This window comes from Bos taurus, chromosome 1 (genome assembly GCF_002263795.3).
Source record: "Bos taurus isolate L1 Dominette 01449 registration number 42190680 breed Hereford chromosome 1, ARS-UCD2.0, whole genome shotgun sequence".
Lineage (NCBI taxonomy): Eukaryota > Metazoa > Chordata > Mammalia > Artiodactyla > Bovidae > Bos > Bos taurus.
Window position 1 is genome coordinate 124,985,674 of NC_037328.1, and position 16,714 is coordinate 125,002,387.

General features: G+C 40.0%; 1 long non-coding RNA gene across 5 annotated transcripts in view; it reads right to left on the reverse strand.

Annotated features, from left to right (window-relative positions):
* The window catches only part of LOC101906694 (uncharacterized), a 53,293-nt gene extending 37,758 nt beyond the window's left edge, over window positions 1–15,535 (reverse strand). For 4 of the 5 annotated variants that reach the window (XR_003035927.2, XR_009495431.1, XR_003035928.2 and 1 more), the window contains exons 1-2: window positions 14,957–15,535; window positions 4,711–4,956 (exon numbers count right to left, since the gene is read on the reverse strand). This is a non-coding gene — a long non-coding RNA (uncharacterized lncRNA). The remainder of the gene's footprint in view (window positions 1–4,710; window positions 4,957–14,956) is intronic. The other variant, XR_009495432.1, reaches the window with a different exon arrangement.
* Between the last annotated feature and the right edge of the window lie 1,179 nt (window positions 15,536–16,714).

The window sequence follows — 16,714 nt, forward strand, 5'->3', positions numbered from 1 at the left end:
GAGCTTTCTTGCTTACATCAGAATCCCCAGATATCCATCATGGCCATTTACCCTTTGGTTTGCTAAATGCATTACTCTCTACTTGCTCTGGATGGAGCGTGTGTGTGAACATTAGCATATATGCTGGGCTTGAGACAGGAAAAACTGTTTTTATGGCTCTAGAACAAATCACCAGTGAAATATTTTGGAAATTATTTCAAGTTTGTGAGATACTATATTACAGAGTATGAAGAAAGGAATTACCATTTGCTGGGGGCTCATTCAATTCACCATATACATTATGTATGCTATTTAAGTATCAGAACAATTTTTGTGATAGGCATAAACCAAGATCCCACAGAAAGTTTCAACATAGAGTGGGCAGGCAGTCCTTAATTGCCATTTCTTAGACATCTAAACCTCTGTTTTATATAACACTCTCCTCCTTAGATATCTTTATTAATGTTTTTGCTGATATCTTTGAATTCTTTGCAATACTTCTAACATAGTAGGCCTTCAAAACATTCAGCAAATGGAGTTGGACTTATATGCCATATACTAACAAAAGCTGCCTTTACAGAGTACATAAAAAGCTACTTTGTATTCACTCTGCAGGTTTTAGCAATGGATTTACATTTTCTTAGGGACCCTGATCAGCATAGCAATTGATGTCTCATCAAACTTGTTAAGAGAAGAATTTACCTGTCTGTAGATGTCTGTGCATGTATAAATCTTTTGTTTTGGAAAATGACAGTGACTGTGGTTACTACCTGCAAATCACTTAAATGACTGCTGTATAATTAGCAATCATTTCTACATTGTGCACACACAGAGTCTCGTTTGGTTTTAACCCATTGTTGCTATTTGTGTGCTGTTTGCACTTCTGTTTATGATTGCAAGCCATTACTTAGATTTACTTTCAGGCTTTATGAGACAGACAGGCATCTCTTGCCCCAACAGCTCCTGATGGTGCCACATTTGTTCACTTAGTGACTATTTATGAAGCAGCTGCTGTGAGGGCTTTGGTACTATTGGCTCAAATGGATTCTAAACATTAACTTGATTTTTCACGGGGGACCTAGATTTTTCTAGTCTAAATTGCTGTAACAAGGAGCCCAAAAAGCCAGGGGATTAAGGAAGATTATTTCTCTCATCTAATAGTGGTCCAGGGTGGGTTGGTGAGCTGGTCCCCAGCTATTCAGGGACCCAGCTTCCTTCTCTCTGGCTTCCACTGGAGGTTGTCACCCTCATTCATGTGGTCAGAGGTGGGTCATAAGCACCAACCTGTTCCATTTCACAGAAGGGAAAAGTGGAAAGGAGGCTGTATATAAAGGCTCAGGCCTGGAGTGAAGCACATCACTTCTGTTCACAGGGCATGGTCACACCTGGATGCAAAGAGGCCTGGCACATGGTAGTCCCCGGATAAGTGATCACATATGTAGGTACAACTGTGCTCACGTGCAGAAAGGGAAAGTGGAAATTTGTCTGTCACAGACATAGGACATTTGGAACTTCTTATGTTTTACAGCTAATTTTTTTGAGCAGCATCAATCACTCCCTTTTTATAATCACCATCACAGAGCCATTCTGAGGCCTCACTTTTGGAAATGAAGGTTTTGATGGCCAACTTCTCTAGAATTTTATGCTGGTCCAGGAAAATGACATTTTTCTTCCCGGTTTTGAGGCAGCACCTTCCCTTCATCTATTATTTCACTTTCCTAGATTCATTCCTAAGCCCAGATCACCCCACCTCTACCATATCTCATTGTTCATGGAACTTGCTTGCTCAGAAATCTGTTATTGTTAAAGTTAATTCTTGTGGCCAGGTAATTTATTAAAATACCTACTGAGATATTAATTGGTGTCTTTATTTTCTGTTTTCAGAAAAATCAGAGAGATACTTATGTTTTTTATTCTCTAAATATTTATTGCACACCTATTTAATTGAGATATAATTGATATATAATATTATTTTAGTTTTAGATGTATGGCACCATTCAATATTTGTAGATATTGTGAAATGATCACCATAATTAGTCTAGTTAACTTCCTTTACCATAAATTGTTACAAAGGTTTTTTTTTATCTTGTGATGAGAACTTTTGATTTACTCTCTTAGCAACTTTCAAATATGTAAAACAGTATATCTAACTATAGTTACCATATTTGATGTTACATAGCCATGACTTTCTAGTTTTATAATTGGAAGCTTAAACTTTTTAACTCCCTTCACCAGTTTTGCCCACTTCCCATCCCCTACATCTGGCAACCATCAATCTGAAACCTGTAGGTACGTGCTCATTTTTTTTTTTAATGTTCCACATATAAGTAAGATCATACAGTATTTGCCTTTGTCTGACTTATCTTACTTAATATAATGCCCTCAGGGTAAGATCTTATTCTTTTTTATGCTTGAATACTGTTCTTTTTTATATATACCACACTTTTTTTAATCTATTCATCCACTGATGGATGAACAGTTAGCTTTTATATCTTGGCTACTATAAATAATGCTGCAATGAATGCGGGGGTGCATATATTTCTCTGAGTTAGTATTTTCGATTTTTTTAGATAGATAAACAGAAGTGGAATTGCTGGATCGTATGGTAATCACTGCAGATGGTGATTGCAGCCATGAAATTTTAAAAGACGCTTACTCCTTGGAAGGAAAGTTATGACCAACCTAGATAGCATATTCAAAAGCAGAGACATTACTTTGCCAACAAAGGTCCGTCTAGTCAAGGCTATGGTTTTTCCAGTGGTCATATATGGATGTGAGAGTTGGACTGTGAACAAAGCTGAGCGCCAAAGAATTGATGATTTTGAACTGTGGTGTTCGAGAAGACTCTTGAGAGTACCATGGACTGCAAGGAGATCCAATCGGTCCATTCTAAAGGAGATCAGTCCTGGGTTTTCTATGGAAGGAATGATGTTGAAGCTGAAACTCCAGTACTTTGGCCACCTCATGCGAAGAGTTGACTCATTGGAAAAGACTCTGATGCTAGGAGGGAATGGGGGCAGGAGGAAAAGGGGACGACAGAGGATGAGATGGCTGGATGGCATTACCGACTCAATGGGCATGAGTTTGAATAAACTCTGGGAGTTGGTGATGGACAGGGAGGCCTGATGTGCTGCAATTCATGGTGTCGCAAAGAGTCAGACATGATTGAGCAACTGAACTGAAGTGAACTGAACTGATGGTAATTTTATTTCTAATTTTTTGAGAGGCCTCCATATGTTTCCCATAGTGGCTGCGTTAATTTACATTCCTACCAACAGTGCACAAAGATTCCTTGTTTTCCACATCCTTGCCAACGCTTGCTACCTTTTATCTTTTTAGTAATAGTCATTTTAATAAGAGTGAGGTGAAGTCTTACTGTGGCTTTGATTTGCATTCACGGAAGATTTGTAATGTTGAGCGTCTTTTCATGTGTCTGTTGGCCATCTGTATGCCTTCTTTGGAAAAATATCTGTTCAGATCCTTTGCTGTGCAAGATGCTTATGTGTTGTGTTATGTGTTTATTTTATTTTATTTTATTTTTTTGTTACATCCAGGCTTCTTCCTTCCTTGTCCTCAAGTTGGGGTGGAGTGCTATTTTTGAAAGCTAAAAACAAAAATTACCTAAGTTCTTGCTTTCAAAACTGAGTTATTGAATGCATTGTGTTAAGGTCAGTCATTCTTAAAATGTACCCTAGAATTAGAGTCATGTGGAGGATTTGTTAAAACACTTCTTTCTGGCCCTCTACATCAAGACTCTAATAATTTACATTTCTGACAATCTGCCTCTAGTACTGCTGCTGCTGATCTTAAGATCACAGAGAACCCGGGGAGAGAGGGAAGGCGGGGAGGAGAGTGGCCCAAGAGTACTTCAGAAACAGCATAAGAAAGGAAAGCAATTTCCTCAGGCTGAGAAGGGGTCAGAGTTCCCAGGGACCTGAGGCCTACTAGGTGTCCTGGGGAGATCCTTCTCCCTAAGAGAAGCAGTGCCCCTGACTTCAAAGGAAATGTGGGCTTTGCTAACGTGCATAACGAAGAAGGACTGAACTTCTGGCTGCTTCTCATCCTTTGAACTATTCTTTGCCGTGCAAGATCCCCAGGACTTTCCCATGACCCTGGCGAGTGGGCCTAATAATCCTGACACTGAATTTCCCAACAGCTCTGATCCATCAAGACTGAGATTGAATTTGAATAAATAAAATGCCATTCTTGCACATCTAGGGCTATAGGGTAAAATTCCTACATGTTTCATTGACTAAGTTACTATTGGCTTAAGGGACTAACTTTTCTCTTTGTCCCTGTACATCTTTCCAAGGCCACAGGGAGAGTACTTCAGAAGGTCACTTATAAGCTCTGTGACTTAGATCTAGAAGAGGAAGGAGCAAGAGAAAACTTCCTAAGCTCATGTCCATGACCATGATCCTCTGTCCATCCAGCACAGCCAATACAAGTGTTCTGAGGTTAAGAGGGAGGAGATCTGGAACCCCAAGTCAGTTGACCTTCATTTAATCTAGACCTCAGGGCTACACTCTACTGCTACACTTCTATAAACTCTTTCTCATTAAAGTAGCACTGAAAATGTTTTGCAAAATTTATTACAGTTCCCCAATTATCCCAAACAAAAGGCTATTTTGTATACACCAAGATGTTTAAACATTTGTCTTAATGTTCTAAGTCAGAAATGTTTACTATCCAGACATTATAAACAAAGGAACTTTTTTTTCATACACTTACCCAAACAAAGTGTTTACTGGGACCAAGTTTCTTCTGAGCTTCTAATGAGGGAAATCTTCAAGGTATCTGGAATATTTCTTATAATGCTTTTCTCTGTCCATTCAAAATTATCCTTCATTTTAACTTTAGCCTGTTCTTTATTGACTGAAGTTCTAAGCATAGCCAAGAATAATATTTGTTTTCTGAATTATTTTCTGGCCATTTTCACAGAAACATGGAAGGAGATTGTCATTATACTTAAAGGACCTGACAGTAGAAAGAGAAGATGACATAAATAAGGCTTAAATACTTATCAGGTATTGATAGTGAGATAAACATTCATGAAAGAAAGCAGAAAATATCCCTATTATAAAAGCATGATGTTCACACTGGATCATTAATTCATATCCTGCTCTGTATAGATCACACAACTATTTGACACAGAACTTGCCAAGTTTAGTCTCAGACTTTTGGGACTTGAGTATGGCTCAATGGTTCATACAGTAAAGAATCTGCCTGCAATGCAGGACACCAGGGTTTGATCCCTGGGTCAGGAAGATCCCCTAGAGGAGGGTATGGCAACCTCCTCCAGTATTCTTGCCTGGAGAACCCCATCGGCAGAGAAACCTGGCTGGCAACAATCCATGGGGTTGCAAAGAGTCAGACACAGCTGAGTGATTAACACTTTCACTTTTCACTTTCAAGCTCTACATTGTTTGCACAGAGGCCCTAACTCCTCACTTTCTGCACAAAGATGAACTCTGTCAAGTTGTATAATATATGGCTCTATTTAGTACTTTATTGGATGTGGCATAAATGGAATACAACATGCAGCACCCCTTCAAAAGGCAACAATGGATTATTATTTATATATTGTTATAGATTGGGCCTGATATGTTTGGTAGTTGCAGAAATTGATGACTATAAAAATAAACAAATTGCACATTGGGACCTCTATTGCTTCACAGTTCTAATTTCAAAATAAATTAGTCAAAAAATATCAACTTCTGCTATTGTAAATGTATCATTGGATCCAAAACAGCAAAGAGATATTGTGTATAGAAGTTAATTCCAAGTCAACCTCTATCCACTGTCATTTCAAGCTCTCTTTTTTGGTTAAAATGTAGAGAGCTCTTATATTTGCCATTTGAATAAGATATAGAGAATTCTTATATACTGTGCTAGGAAATGTGCATATATTTCTCATTTAATCCTCACAATAACTCTATGAGGTTGGCACTTGTTTTAACTCTGACTGCCATAACAAAATACAATAGACTGGGTGCCTTAAACAAGAAAATATTTCTCACAGTTCTAGATGCTGTAGGTACAGACTCAAGGTGCTATCAGGGTTGTTGTCTGCTGAGAGTTCTCTCCTTAGGTTGCAGACAGCCACCATCTCCCTCTGTCCTCACTTCACCTTTCTTTGGTACATTTGGATAGGGAGGACAAGCAAGTTCTCTGGTATCTCTTCTTTAAGGGCACTAATCCCACCATAAGGGCCTCACCCTTATGACATCATCTAAGCCTTAGTATCTCCTAAAGGCCTTATCTTCTAATATAATCATATTGGGCATGATGATTTCAACATATAACTTTTGAAGGAAATAATTCATCTCATAGCAGTACTATTATTATTTCCATTTCATGCATAGAGAAATCAAGCACTGAGAGGCTTAGTCAATCAGTGGAGGAGCCAGGAATTATACCCATTGTGTCTCCAAATTCTGATCCCTGGAAGACCATACGACCTTCATAGACCTATCCCTGGGACCTAATCTCCCAGCCTTAACAACTTGTTTCTGTAAATGAAACTGCACTTCCAATTGGACTTTTCAGCTTATTCAGGAGCTCATCCCTTTTCAGATTGCAGCCCTCCTGTCTTTTAAGGAAATGACAGTCAGATATCTCCTGTGGGCAATAATAATGAGCCTCAGTAAGACTGTCTCTCCACAGGTACCTGTCCTCTCCATCCGCAAATACTATGCTTCACCTCAGGCTGAGATCCTGGAACCTTCAAACCTCAGACTTCCTACTGGAAATGTTTATTGAATGTCTTCTGTGTTCTTGGCACTGTGCTTCATTTACCACCATGGGTGAAACAGCATATAACTAGTGAAGTATTATGTATGTATGTAACTACAAATTTTGATACATGTTTGAAGGTTTCAAACACACGTTTTTCAAAGGGAAAAGTACATCTTTCTCTTTTTACGAATGTATAAAGAAAAAAAATCTAAAACTTAGAAATAAAGGCAAAAACATAACTGTGTGCTCTTTCAAAATCATACTAGACTAGTGATTCTCAACCATGGAAATTTTGTCCCCAAGTGTCATTTGGCAATATCTGGAAACATTTTTAATTTTAGAAGAACTAAAGAGCCTCTTGATGCAAGTGAAAGAGGAGAGTGAAAAAACTGGATTAAAATTCAGCATTCAGATAACTAAGATCATGCCATCTGGTCCCATCACTTCATGGCAAATAGATGAGGAAACAGTGACAGACTTTATTTTTTTTGGCCTCCAAAATTACTGCAGATGGTGACTTCAGCCATGTAATTAAAAGATGCTTGTTCCTTGGAAGAAAAGCTATGACCAGCCTAGACAGCATATTAAAAAGCAGAGACATCACATTGCCAAAAAAGGTCCGTCTAGTCAAAGCTATGGTTTTTCCAGTAGTCAAGTATAGATGTGAGAGTTGGACTATAAAGACCACTGAGCACCAAAGAATTGATGCTTTTGAACTGTGGTATTGGAGAAGACTCTTGAGAGTCCCTTGGACAGCAAGGAAATCCAACCAGTCCATCCTAAAGGAAATCAGCCCTGAATATTCATTGGAAGGACGGATGCTGGATCTGGAACTCCAATACTTTGGCCATCTGATGCAAAGAATTGACTCATTTGAAAAGACCCCGAGGCTAGAAAAGATTGAAGGCAGGAGGAGAAGGGGATGACAGAGGATGAGATGGTTGGATGGCATCACCGACTCAATGGTCATGAGCTTGAGTAAACTCCAGGAATTGGTGATGGACAGGGAGGCTGGCGTGCTGCAGTCCATGGGGTTGCAAAGAGTCGGGCATGAATGAGCAACTGAACTGAACTGAAGATTGGGAGTGGAGGTGCTATTGTTTACAGAGGGTAGAGGCAAAAGTTCTGCAGAACATCACACAGCATACAGCATCATACATCATACAGAATAACCCCCCACAACAGTTATCCAAATTTTCTGGCCCAACGTGTCAACTGTGCTGAGACTGAGAAACCCCGTACTCTAGAGTATTGTCTACCAAGCCTGATTAAGGGTCACCTGGTGCTCCAGGGACTATAACTTTGATTTCCTTTTTACTGTTGATTAAGTCTTAGACAATGTAAAGTTGGTTGTTAACATATAGAAGATTGATAAGCTGCCAGTGATTTCTGTCTAGTAGAAAAGTTGTATTGCCCTGGTAGTCATTGACCAGTTTTTTTAAATCTAACTTTGCAGTTTATTCCAGCATTCTTTTTCTCTGAGTCTATATATACAGTTTATGCTCATTGTTTGTAGTAGTTATATTCTATAAAGTCACTGTGAATTCTGAATTAGTGAATACTGAACCATTGCTCCTAGAGGAAATATGGGGTTAGGTTCCTTCAAGCTTCTGGTCACATTTAATCAATTAAATCAGTATTTAATCTTGATTTGTATCAAAGTGTTTCTTTTTAAAGGCAACTTATTTAATGTATGCTCTTGATTCTTTTGGAGAAGGCAACAGCAACCCACTCCAGTACTCTTGCCTGGAAAATCCCATGGATGGAGGAGCCTGGTAGGCTGCAGTCCATGGGGTCGCTAAGAGTCAGACAGGACTGAACGACTTCACTCTCACTTTTCACTTTCCTGCGTTGGAGAAGGAAATGGCAACCCACTCAAGTGTTCTTGCCTGGAGAATCCCAGGGACGGGGGAGCCTGGTGGGCTGCCATCTATGGGGTCGCACAGAGTCGGACACGACTGAAGTGACTTAGCAGCAGCAGCAGCAGCAGCTTGATTCTTTAGCATTGAACTCTCACTCAACAGCACTACAACTCATGCCCCATCAAAACTCTATGTAACAAACAAAATTTCTCTGTGAGGTGTATCACAGCTTTCTTGAGTTTAGAAGTAATAGACAGAATCCTAACAACATATGTGGGACTTAATCTGAACAATAAAGTCACCAAGAAAAATACAAAAATGGAAAAAATGTGGCAATAAGTAGACCTCAAAAAAGACATTTGTTTACAATATGAGAACTGAAACAAGAAGGCAGAGTATATATTTGTTTGACCTTGGCTAGGAACTTATGTGTTGGGAGACTGGAATTTTTTGCCTCTCCTAAAATGACCTCTGCATGTCTTTGAACACTCTGCAAATGATGACAAAAGTAGTGCAAGTATTGATTTGGGGATTACAAATCAATTTTAGTGAGCAGACAAATTTGCAACTATGGAATCTGTGAGTAGTGAGGATCTACTATATTAGTTTGTAACGTTCTATTTTGAAACAGCTTTTCAAAATGGATGTTAGTTCCTTCATAACTGAATTAAAAATTTGACACATGCTCATTATATTGGCATGAGTTATGTTTCTAGCTTTTTGAAAATTAAAATAGAAAATTTAACCCTTTTCAGGTGGCACAATTTGTTATTTAGATACAAATGCCCAGTGTTTTATGATGATTTAGCCTCTTGATGAAAGTGAAAGAGGAGAGTGAAAAAGTTGGCTTAAAGCTCAACATTCAGAAAACTAAGATCATGGCATCTGGTCCCATCACTTCATGGCAAATAGATGGGGAAACAGTGGAAACAGTGTCAGACTTTATTTTGGGGGCTCCAAAATCACTGCAAATGGTGATTGCAGCCATGAAATTCAAAGATGCTTACTCCTTGGAAGGAAAGTTATGACCAACCTAGATAGCATAATCAAAAGCAGAGACATTACGTTGCCAACAAAGGTCCGTCTAGTCAAGGCTATGGTTTTTCCAGTGGTCATGTATGAATGTGAGAGTTGGACTGTGAAGAAAGCTGAGCGCCGAAGAATTGGTGCTTTTGAACTGTGGTGTTGGAGAAGACTCCTGAGAGTCCCTTGGACAGCAAGGAGATCCAATCGGTCCATTCTGAAGGAGATCAGCCCTGGGATTTCTTTGGAAGGAATGATGCTAAAGCTGAAGCTCCAGTACTTTGGCCATCTCATGTGAAGAGTTGACTCATTGGAAAAGACTCTGATGCTGGGAGGGATTGGGGGCAGGAGGAGAAGGGGACGACAGAGGATGAGATGGCTGGATGGCATCACTGACTCGATGGACGTTGAGTCTGAGTGAACTCCGGGAGTTGGTGATGGATAGGGAGGCCTGGCGTGCTGCAATTCATGGGGTCGCAAAGAGTCGGACATGACTGAGCAGCTGAACCAAACCGAACTGAGGGCAGTAGCTCTTCCAGGTGTATTTTAGGGACATAAGTCAAGTGGGACTGGACTCAGAAACAAATGTACATGGTAGACAGCTTGCTGTGTTCACAGTCTTCTGTCCCTTCAGGTGTTCCTGGCTAAGCCCCTGTGTCTGACACCTATTTTCCTCAGTGTGAGTTCTCCCTCAGGAGGCTCTTAGCCGTCAGGGAAACAGGTTGCTACTGAGCCCACTGGATGCTTTCCAGAAATGCCAGGCTAAATTCAATCTGGGACTTTTAGGAAGAGGTGGTAAGCTAGTCTTTGAGGTCACGGCAAGGGTAAAGTCCAGAGGCTAAAGTCATGAAAGTTTCAACAAGGTTAAACCAAAAATAATTCTGAGGAAAAAGGCTCTCCACAGAGTGAATTTTCACTTTAGGGACCAAAGAAATTCTCTTTCATCATAGAACTTTCTGGAACCTAAAGAAATAAGGCCCAGGTAAATAAGGCCCTATAGTAAAATAAGTGTGCAGCATCTTCAGTATGCAATTGAAAGTTTATCAGAAGATTAACATGCAAATAGTCTTTTCCAGTAGGAAATGCTACATTATATGGTATAATGGGGCTGCTAAAGGAAGGCTGATATCTTGAGAATAAAAAGTAGCTTTATAATCCCTACATAACTAGAATCCATATGAGTTATATTTTTAAATACTATTATACATTTTTTTGCTTGAGAAGTTTTAAAATTAAAAATAGTATTGAGGGCTTCCCTGGTGGCTCAGTGCTAAAGAATCTACCTGCCAATGCAATAGACGTGGGTTTGATCCCTGGTCCAGGGAGATCCCACATGCTGAGGAGCAAATAAGCCTGTGTGCCACAACTGTTGAGCCTGTGCTCTAGAGCTTGGGACCCACAACTACTGAGCTCATGCTCCACCTGCTGAAGCCCATGCATTGTAGAACCTGTGTTCCAAAACAAGAGAAGCCTGGGCACCACAGCTAGAGAGTTGCCCCAACTCGATGCAACCAGAGAGAAGCCAACACAACAACAAAGACCCAACATGGCCAAGAATAAATAAATGAATAAAGTGATTTTTAAAATAGTATTTTAAAAGTTCAGCAAGGGATAAAGTAACATCTTTTTTCTTTCCCTTCCCTTCCTCCTTCTTGTCTTTTCACAATCTTCCTTTTAGGCTTGTGATGATTCCTGGGTTGGTGTTTTCATCACTTTAAGCAGTGGTTCTGTTACTGACCTGTCTTGGTCTGCATTGGACCCCAACAAGGGTTCTTCTGCCCAGTGTCAATCGAGAAAATAGAATGAGACCAAGCTCCTTTCAGAAGCAAAGGAAAGCTATGTCTGATTCATGTTGATATTTGGCAGAAAACAACAAAATTCTGTAAAGCAATTAGCCTTCAATTTAAAAAAAAAAAAGAATGGAGAGGTACGAGCTTGGCTCTGGAGTACACTCTGTCCCTTGCTGGATTTTGGAGGGGCTTCTGCATAGGGTTCTCCACTACAGAGGGGGGTTCTCCACTACAGAAGGGGGTTCTCCACTATGGATGGAGTGCTTACGGGTCCTTGTAGTTGTGTTGGTCACAGTGCTTCAAACTGAAGTGCTGGGCATCGCTTCTCTGTACCCAGTGTGCTATTGCCATCTTGAATTGCAGTGCTGTGGGCAGCACTTCTGCACACAATCTGCCAAGTTGGGGTGTGGTGCTTCTGAGCTGGGAGCTCTAATCCACGAGGTAGGTGCAAGACTTTGTCACCAAGATTCCATCTTATTCCCTTCACCCCAGTCCCCAGTGAGCTTCGCCCATGACACTTTTCAACCAGGAAAGATTTTTGCCCCTCAGTGAACATTTGGTGATGTCTAGAGATGTTTTTTGATAAAGGATGGAAGGGTGGTTAGGGAGTGGTTCAAAATATCAATAGTGCTGAGGTTTTGAAACTAGTCTAATCAGGGATCAGAAAACTGCTTCTGTAAAGGACCAGATAAGCATTTTAGGCCATACTCTGTTGTAACAACTCAACTCTGTTTGTAATTTGAAACTAGCCATGGGCAATGTGTAAATAAATGGGCAGCTGTGTTACAATAAAATTGTATTTATGGACACTGTTAAATTAATTAAGCAAGGAGGCCATTAGGCTGAGGTAGGTCTAATGCTGGGACTGCCTACATAAGCAAACCAAAATCTAAGCCTATAAATGCCACAAACATAGGAAATTGAAACCTAAAGCCAATCAACCACAAACAGCCAACTAGCCTTCAAGCTGTACCAATCAATAATTTCCTTTCTTTGCTTCCGCATTGCTCTATAAAAGTCTCTCCTGAGTTCCTGTCAGCAGAGCTGTCCTAACCACTTCTGGTTTGGCAATGCCCCATTTAAATCAATTTTTACTCCCAAATAAACTCTTAGAATTTTTAATATGAATCAGTTTATCTTTTAATAACATCAAAATTTGAATTTCATATAATTTTCACATATCATAAAATATGATTCTTCATTTGATTTTTTTCTTTTTCAACAATTAAAAAATATAAATGAAAAACCAATTCTAGCCTGCAACCATACAAGAGGTTGTGGGCTTGATTTGGTCACAATGATCCCAGTGAATAGACAGACTTTTCCTTCTTTTTTAAAGGAAGCACAGTGTTTTCATTCAGCAAAACCATTTATTCTTTTCTTTTTTTTTTTTTTGCTTGCAGCATTTTAATGTATGATTTGTGTCGTGTGATTCAGTGATTCAGCTAAGAAGAGCTGTGGATGAAGAATAGCCCTTTTTATGTAAGCAGTTCTGTTGTGTTCTGGTCATTAAGAACTGAATTTTTAACAGACTCATAGACTGAGGAAACTTATTCTTTTTCTTAAGTGTTTATGATTTGCTTATTTAATCTTTGTCCCCTTTTCAGTTTTCTTGGCTTCTTTTGGCTCAGCACTGGATATTCCGAGTGAAGCAGACTCAATTTTCTGTGGGTCTGAAATTTCACCAGGGGTAAGTTCATTCAGATTCGGGGTCATTTACATTTCAAGTCTGCAATTTGATCTGATTATCACTGGCTGAAAAGAAACACCAAGGGCCTTTTAATGTGGGTTGAACTGGATAACCCATTCCAAGGGCTAGGTAAAACAGGGAAACTGGGAAGTCTGGAAGGTACTTGCTTTTTATTTCTCAGCAGGGGGATATCATGGGAGAGTCTTATAAACACTAATTTCCAAAGAACAACTGAGAAAAACTTGAGATTTTTAGTGAAGAACCAGGGACAGAGAAAGGCTTCCTGCCGGGTTGAAAAAGAAGAATGGAAAAGGAACAAAAAGGGGTTATTGTGGAACAGGCTGAAATGTGCCTGAGGGTGAAGGGTATAGTTATCATACTTCCAGTACTTTCTCTTTTCCTAAGAGATGTAAAGAGTACCTGAAAAAACTTCTAGAACTGATAAGAGTTTGTGAAAGTGCCTAGATACCATATAAAATATACAAAATTCATTAATTTCTCTGTTTACCTATTAGAAGACAGGATATGGAAAACAAAGGATCCCATTCTCAGTGTCAACAAAAGACATACAATAGCTAAGAATAAGCCTACCAGTAAGTGTGTAAAGCATACATAATGAAAACTATATTTTACTGAGAGGTATTAAAGAAAAATTGAATAAATGGAGAGCCGGTTTTCTGGCAGTGAGGCAGAACCATTAAGAGTAAAGAGAGTAAGGGATTTTTTTCAAAGATTAGACCTTACACGACTGTGGTAACCAGTTGAGAAATCCATGTAGAATAGTTGGCTTTATGCATCTGGTGCTGACCTCATGTCAGCAGAGTTGGCAAATGGGAAAGAAAGGTGGTCTAAGGTGGGGAGAGCAGGGAAAGACTGGAAGTTGCTATTTTTTTCTTTTTCTTATCACCTCCAGCCTTAGTGACATGGGTGATCTGGAGGGTAACTGGGACCCTTCACCGTGGTGACCCTGGCACATGAAGCTGATGCTGAGAGCTGGAGGAGGAGATCTAGCGTTAACTGGTGGAACTTAGGTCCGGATGCTCTTCATTTCTTCCCTTCAGATATTTCTCTTAGTCAGTCCCAAGAGAAACAAAGTGCTGTGCTAAGTCACTTCAGTGGTGTCCTATGGACAACTCTTTGCAATCCTATGGACTGTAGCCCACCAGGCTCCTCTGTCCATGGGATTCTCCAGGCAAGAATACTGGAGTGGGTTGCCATGCCTTCCTCCAGGGGAGCTTTGCAACCTAGGGATCAAACCCAAGTCTCTTGTGTCTCCTGCATTGCAGGCAGATTCTTTACCCACTGAGTCACTTGGGAAGCCCATATAGGGGAGGAAAGTAAAGCATAGTTCCAGCTTAGCTAAGGTGACACTGCATAAAATGACCATACAGACTTTGTCTCTTGATGACGATGATGATGATATAGCAAATATGACATTAACTACATGTTACACACTTTTCTAGGTTTTTTACATTAACTCATTTTAACTCTCACCACAACTCTCTGAGATAGGGATGATTAGTAGCCTTATTTTGTAAATGAGGAAACAGCCTTGAGCGGTTAACAGCCTGCTGGTGGCCACATAACTTACAAGTGGCAAAGTCATCATTCAAACCCAGACAGTCTGGAAAGACTGCACTTCTTAAAATGTTAAGTCTCCTCAGGTTAATGTATTTTAATACAAGCTGTTAAAATCCCAATGGGCTGGGTATTGAGAATTTGTAAGAATTTTTCTAAAGCACTTCTTAAAGCCTACATGTGAATACATGTGTATGTGAATACATACAATAAAACTCCAGTAACTGAAACAGCATATTTCCATATAAATCAGCAAAGAATCGAAGATAGCTCTAAACAGAGCTTAGTATACAAACCTAGAAAAGAAGAGCTGCTGCTGCTGCTAAGTCACTTCAGTCGTGTCTGACTCTGTGCGACCCCATAGACGGCAGCCCACCAGGTGCTAGAACATGACAAATGCATCCTTGAACAACTGGCTTCTGGAGAAGAATGCAATGAGACCCTCCTCTCCCTGTGACTCACTGTGACTGTGACATCACAGAGGGGAGGCAACATCACTTTCATACTTTCTCATGCCATCCTGGCAAACCTGCACATCGGCCCTGTTTCTTTCTTTCTTTTTTTTTCCCCCTGTGCACTTGAGAACTGTCCTGGGCAGATAGGTCCTACCATTTTTCAGCCATATTTAGATAATAAGTCTCTCTAGTCACATCAGTCATAATAGTAGGAGTGAAAGGGGGCAGAAAGTTTTGACAGGGAGAGCTCCTCTGCTATTCACTCCCCGGGGCTGTTGAATATGTTTAAAGTTGGCTCCTTATTATGCAAAAGTTTTCCGAAGATGAGGAGGGGTTTACCCTAAAATACTTCTGCTGGATCGCTTTCACAGCAGATCCCAGGAGAGGCAGTGTCTCCTGACTTGGTTCTTCTACCTTAGCCTCTTCTGAGGTCTGTTTTGCCTCTTTTTTCATAACTTCTTGAGCAGTTGTGCAAGGTGACCAACCACCTTGGTTAGGCTGGGACTAAGGAGTTTCCCAGGATATGAGACTTTCAGCGCCAAAACTTCAACAGCCCTGAACAAACCAGAAGGATTGATCACTGTCAAAGTTCCCTTTTGAATACCTCTGCACAGCCGTGCCTGTCTACCTTGGCTCCTGAGCAATGAACACTTCTGGTCCACTATTACATCCTAAATACAGCTTTCTGAGTCCATGGATCACTATTCGTAAGAGACTTCCGTGTTACTCTGGTCCACTGTGTCCCCAGATACCAGGCAACTATACATCAAGCTCTCAGAGTGGCCTTCTAAAAGCCTCCAACAGGGCTTGAGGTGAAAGGAAAGAGAGCTACCAATCCCCGCCTTCAGAGTAGGTGTGGAACTTGCACAGACAACTCTCGGTAGAGAAAGCCGCCCCCTCTTGGCTTTTTTCACTGTCAGTCCTTGTAGGGGCTTTCTCTACTGCTGGCTCAGGGCCACACACTGGTGTTTGTCATTCTTTTGCAGTGCTGTTGAGGCAGTAAAGTTTAGCCATCCCACTTTAGCATGTGGGAGCACCTGACATGCACTTTTTTGGTCATGAATTTTTAAGCCTCAGAAAAAAACTGTGACATGATGGATTAGAGTTTTAATATTATATTTCATAAAACTTTTAAGCAAAAAAAAAAAAAGAAAGGAAAATTTCAGGGCAAGTGAGGATAATGAAGTTGGAAAATAATTGACTTGATACATAGAATTGTTAAGTATCTGTACATCAAAAATTGTATACAAATTTAAAAGCTAAATGACAACCAAGAATGTATCTCCAACAAAGTAACAAATAAGAAGCTAATATACATAATTATGTAAACAAAACACTTTTACAAGTAATAGAGTCCACATCTCACCACCTGTACCCCCAGTTCCCCTTCCCAAATCACTCCAGTTTTCTGCCCTAAAAAGCATAGCGATTTAGGATAATGGATACCTCTCTCGTCTCCTTATGTTCTATTCAGTACCAATAGTCCGAATAATCTTTTAAAATTGTAAATAAGATCCTGTCATAGCTCTATCTAAATTGTCTTTATGGCTTTTCTTACATTTAAAAATGAAATCCAAAGTCCTTACACACCATAGTGCA